At 43.9% G+C, this 5682-nt stretch overlaps 1 pseudogene; it reads left to right on the forward strand.

The window, feature by feature from the left end:
• The first annotated feature begins 3005 nt into the window (after positions 1 to 3005).
• LOC109570224 (cyclin-H pseudogene) lies at positions 3006 to 3990 on the forward strand (annotated as a pseudogene).
• Positions 3991 to 5682: the final 1692 nt, after the last annotated feature.

Raw genomic sequence — 5682 nt, forward strand, 5'->3', positions numbered from 1 at the left:
CTGGTTTTAGAAGAGGCAGAGGAACCAGAGATGAAATTGCCAACATCCACTGGATCATGGAAAAACCAAGAGAGTTCCAGAAAAACATCTATTTCTGCTTTCTTGACTATGCCAAAGCCTTTGACTGTGTGGATCACAATAAACTGGAAAATTCTGAAAGAGATGGGAATACCAGACCACCTGACCTGCCTCTTGAGAAACCTGTATCCACGTCAGGAAGCAACAGTTAGAACTGGACATGGAACAACAGACTGGTTCCAAATAGGAAAAGGAGTACACGTCAAGGCTGTATATTGTCACCCTGCTTATTTAACTTATATGCAGAGTACGTCATGAGAAACACTGATGGTAGAAGCACAAGCTGGAATCAAGATTGCCGGGAGAAATATCAATAACCTCAGATATGCAGATGACACCACCCTTATGGCAGAAAGTGAAGAGGAACTCAAAAGCCTCTTGAGGAAAGTGAAAGAGGAGAGTGAAAAAGTTGGCTTAAAGCTCATTCAGAAAACCAAGATCATGGCATCTGGTCCCATCACTTCATGGGAAATAGATGGGGAAACAGTGGAAACAGTGTCAGACTTTATTTGTTGGGGCTCCAAAATCACTGCAGATGGTGATTGCAGCCATGAAATTAAAAGATGCTTACTCCTTGGAAGGAAAGTTATAACCAACCTAGATAGCATATTCAAAAGCAGAGACATTACTTTGCCAACAAAGGTTCGTCTAGTCAAGGCTATGGTTTTTCCAGTGGTCATGTATGGATGTGAGAGTTGGACTGTGAAGAAGGCTGAGCACGGAAGAATTGATGCTTTTGAACTCTGGTGTTGGAGAAGACTCTTGAGAGTCCCTTGAACTGCAAGGAGATCCAACCAGTCCATTCTGAAGGAGATCAGTCCTGGGTGTTCTTTGGAAAGACTGATGCTAAAGCTGAAACTCCAGTACTTTGGCCACCTCATGGGAAGAGTTGACTCATTGGAAAAGACTCTGATGCTGGGAGGGATTGGGGGCAGGAGGAGAAGGGGACGACAGAGGATGAGATGGCTGGATGGCATCACTGACTCGATGGACGTGAGTTTGAGTGAACTCCAGGAGTTGGTGATGGACAGGGAGGCCTCGTGTGCTGCAATTCATGGGGTCGCAAAGAGTCTGACACGACTGAGCAACTGAACTGAACTGAACTGAACTGAATACAATATGGCTAAAGTATTATTGTATTTTGTACCAGTCATTAAATGTCTTATTTTAAGCTACACTGCTGTTGAGTGGAAGATGTAAGGTAGATACTATCTGTGTCTCACTGGTTACAGTTAGAGGTCGATACCCTAACCTCCAAGGGTCCATATCAATGATGTTGAGCTTACAGACCAATTCTTGCCATTACACAGGACAAGATCTAATTTTTGGATAAAAGATTAGAAGAAAAATTTTAATTTTATTGCATAGCAACTTTTTTTTTTAACTCTTTTTTTTTTTAAATTTTTGCCCAGATCTCTACAACACAGTTCCATTTTCACAAGCACACCTGATGACTGAATCAAGAAGATAATTTAGGCTTCCCAGTGGCTCGGTGGTAAAGAATCTGCCTGCCAATGCAGCAGAAGTGAGTTCGATCCCTGGTCTGGGAAGATCCCACATGCCACGAGGCAACTGGGCCGTGTGCCACAGCTATTGAGCCTGTGCTCTAGAGCCTGGGGGGCAACTACTGAGCTCACATCCCACAGCTACTGAAGCCCACACAGCTTCTAGAGCCTGGGCTCCAGAACAACAGCAGCCTCTGCAATGAGAAACCTGCTTGTCACAATTAGAGAAGAGTTCATGCAGCAACACAGACCCAGCAGAACCCAAAAATTAATTAATTGAAATTTTAAAAAAGAAGATAATCTTAATTTTGAAAGTCTACATATATTCCATGAGGCTGAAAGTCTTGTCATATTTAAACGGGGGAAAAAATCCCCCCACCTCCAAATTTTCATTTTTCCTGACTTGACCTCATGCAAAAAATGTTATCACCACTGGACTAGATAATTCATTTATTAATCAATCATGTCCTAGAAATGAAATTAAGAAGATAGACACGTGGTCTGAGGGTCTTGGTTCAGGGAAAAGGGAAAGATATCCATTTTAAATAGAGGAGGGGCGGTTTCCGTGGGATCCGGGAGGTGGCTTAGGTGCTTTACGTCAGGTTTTGTACAGTTCTCGGTCTTCTCTCCACAGACTCCCTAGGCCTCGCCTCTGATTTCCCTATGTACCACAACAGTAGCCAGAAGAGGCACTGGACTTTCGCCAGGGAGGAGCAGCTGGCGCGGTTACGGCCGATCCAACCGCAAATTCAAATGCAAAGCAGTGGCGGAACCGGAAGGTGAGGGCTCGGGCTACCGCCCTTAGGCCTTGGGCTCTGAAAACTCTTGCCTGTCCCTCCCTCCCCCAGGACTTACCCCACACCTCCCTCCCGCCTCTTAGGCGCAGAGTGCGTTTATCCATCTAATCAACAGCGAGCACCTTGCCAGGTACAGTAGGTAAGGAGATGGACAACGCCGTCCATCCCCTCAGTCGAGCGGCGGACTGTATAGTCAGTAACAAGGCAAAGAAGACCCTTGTAGGATGCTAATGTACCAGGGGTAGGTTTCTCTTAGTGGCTGGTGTGGAGAAGATGGGGAAGGGACTTTCCCGGCGGACAGAGCCACAGGTGCAAAGGAGGAGTTCAGAAATCGCAGAGCTGGTCTCCAGAATGCTCTTGATCGTGTGTGGCGGAAGCAGAGTGTTTGAAAGGCTGGAGAACACAGGCAGGGAACTTGTAAGCGGAAGTTCTTCCAAATGACCCAGTCTTTCTTGAACCTCATGAAGAAATAACGCTCTGCAAATATTATGAGAAAAGATTATTGGAATTCTGTTCGGTGTTTAAGCCAGCAATGTCAAGATCTGTTGTGGTGCTAAGTCATGTGCAACTCTTTTGTGACTGCGTGGACTGTAGCCCGCCAGGTTCCTCTGTCCATGGGATTTTCCAGGGTACAGCTTGTATGTATTTCAAGAGCTTTTATCTTAATAACTCAGTAATGAAATATCACCCCTGAATAATAATGCTCACTTGTGAATTTTTGGCTTGCAAAGTAGATGAATTCAATGTATCTAGACCACAGTTTTGCTGGAAATCTGTGGGAGAGCCCTCTTGTACAAGAGAAAGCCCTCGAACAGATTCTGGAATATGAACTGCTTATACAGCAACTTAATTTCCACCTTATTGTCCACAATCCTTATAGACCCTTTGAGGGCTATTATAGACCCATTGATTTAAAGACTCGCTATCCCCTGTTGGAGAATCCAGAGATTTTGAGGAAAACAGCTGATGACTTTCTTAATAGAGTTGCATTGACGGATGCTCACCTTTTATACACACCTTCCCAGATTGCTCTAACTGCCATTTTATCTAGTGCATCCAGAGCAGGAATTACTATGGAAAGTTATTTATCAGAAAGTCTGATGCTCAAGGAGAACAGAACTTCCTTGTCACAATTACTAGATATAATGAAAAGCATGAGGAACTTGGTAAAAAAATACGAACCACCCAGACCTGAAGAAGTTGCTTTCTGAAACAGAAGCTGGAGAGGTGTCACTCTGCTGAGCTTGCACTTAATGTAGTTACGAAGAAGAGAAAAGGTTACGAAGATGATGATTATGTTTCAAAGAAATCCAAACATGAGGAGGAAGAATGGACTGAGGATGACCTGGTAGATTCTCTCTAGCCATTTGAAATTGATTTGTCAATGCTAACTAATCATCAGACAGATGAAGCATGTCTGGCATTTAACTGTATTTGTGAAAGCATCAAAATATATTAAACTTTTCTATTCATATTATTTAAAATTTTTTCCTTTCAGGGTAGCTTTATGTGAAATAAAACATCTTCAAAGGAGCCAGAGTAACACCAGGTTTGGGTAACCTTACCCCATCATGATTGATATCAAACTAAAGCTATAATTTGCCAAAATAAATAAATAAATAGAAAGGGCATTTTTCTCTGTCTGACATGAGAGCCAGGAAGACAAGTAATTAGCTAAATATGTTTATTCACTCACTCACCATGTATTCATGTAATATAAAAAATGACAATAATGTGTCTGTCTCTAGTATCCCTCCAGAAGACCCAAAGCATTCTTTTGACTTGGTAACTATGATTTATAGATCTTGTCTCTCAAATATAATCAACATCTTAACTGCTTCTTCTTCCTAAAAATAGTTTGGATTATATTTCTTTAAATATATGTACCACACACTTAAGATCCTCCCTGGTGGTTCAGTGGTGAAGAATCCACCTGCAGTGCAAGAGATCGGAGTTTGATCTCTGGGTCAGGAAGTTCCCCTGGAGAAGGAAGTGGTTACACACTGCAGTATTCTTGCCTGGGAAATCACTTGGACAGGGAAGCCTGGCAGGCTACAGTCCTTGGGGTCGCAAAGAGTTGAGCATGACTGAAACGACTAACACTTTCACACTTTCACCCTATACTTATCCACAGGGTACTGACCTACTAATTGTCCAGTCACTCAGACTGCCCTTGCAACTGGTCCCTTTCACCTTGAAACTTCAAAGTATCAAGGCCACATTGCTTCCCTGTGCTGCTCCTTTATTTGGTAATCATAACAAATGCTTAGCACATTAGGGTCCTAGATAAAGATTGACATAATCACAGATTCTATCCTTGATAACCACCAGCTTCAAAAATCAGTTGCCTTTGTACCTCAAAATAGGCAATGCAAACCATAATTACTTGCTGCTATGACATCTACCTAGGGCTTCCCTGGTGGCTCAGTGGTAAAGAATCTCTTGCCAAGCAGGAAACTTGGGTTTGAATACTGGTCTGGAATAATCCTCTGGAAAAGGAAGTGGCAACCCACTACAATATTCTTGACTGGAGAATTCCATGGACAGAGGAGCCTGGTGGGCTACAGTCTGTGGGGTCACAAAGAGCTGGACCCCACTTAGAGACTGAACAACAGCAACAGGGATAATATCTATCTGCAGCACATGCGTCTTAGCTGCACATCAAGCTGTGAATTCAGGCCAGTCGAGGTGTGTTGGGAAAGGCAGATCAACTGGACACAGGAAGCTGGGGGGTCACTGTGTCCTTGAGGGCTTCAGGCAATGTCCTAGGCTCATTCCTACTGACTTTCTTCTCCTTTAGTGAAGGGACTTCCACCCCCTCCCTTTCGTTTACTAGGAATTATCTTTACCTAATATGTTCTTACTTCTCAGTCTGTGGGTTTCATTATTTTGCAGCCAGTTTCAAACTCTGGGGGGTGGGGGTGGGAAGGAAACCTCCCCACTGCAAGATAGCCATGGTAGAGCAAGGGGGTGAGGGTGGTACCAAGAAATGACAGGCATGCCAGCTGGGACCACAAGGCGTACGGTCAGTGCAGTACATCTGTCTGCACTGAGTACCGTCGGCAGGACATCTGCAGACACAGATCCATGTGGCAAAGCAGAGGTTCCGTGAGCTTTTAGGAAGTCATTATGATGGCCCCTCAAAATTATGTTTGAATGGATGACACTTGAGGACATTGAGCTAAGGGAGATAAACCAGCTACAAAAAGACAAATACTGTACGATTCCACTTCTAGGAGGTACTTGCTGCTGCTGCTGCTAAGTCGCTTCAGTTGTGTCCGACTCTGTGCGACCCCATAGAC

Source organism: Bos indicus, chromosome 16 (genome assembly GCF_029378745.1).
Source record: "Bos indicus isolate NIAB-ARS_2022 breed Sahiwal x Tharparkar chromosome 16, NIAB-ARS_B.indTharparkar_mat_pri_1.0, whole genome shotgun sequence".
In the NCBI taxonomy this organism is placed as follows: domain Eukaryota; kingdom Metazoa; phylum Chordata; class Mammalia; order Artiodactyla; family Bovidae; genus Bos; species Bos indicus.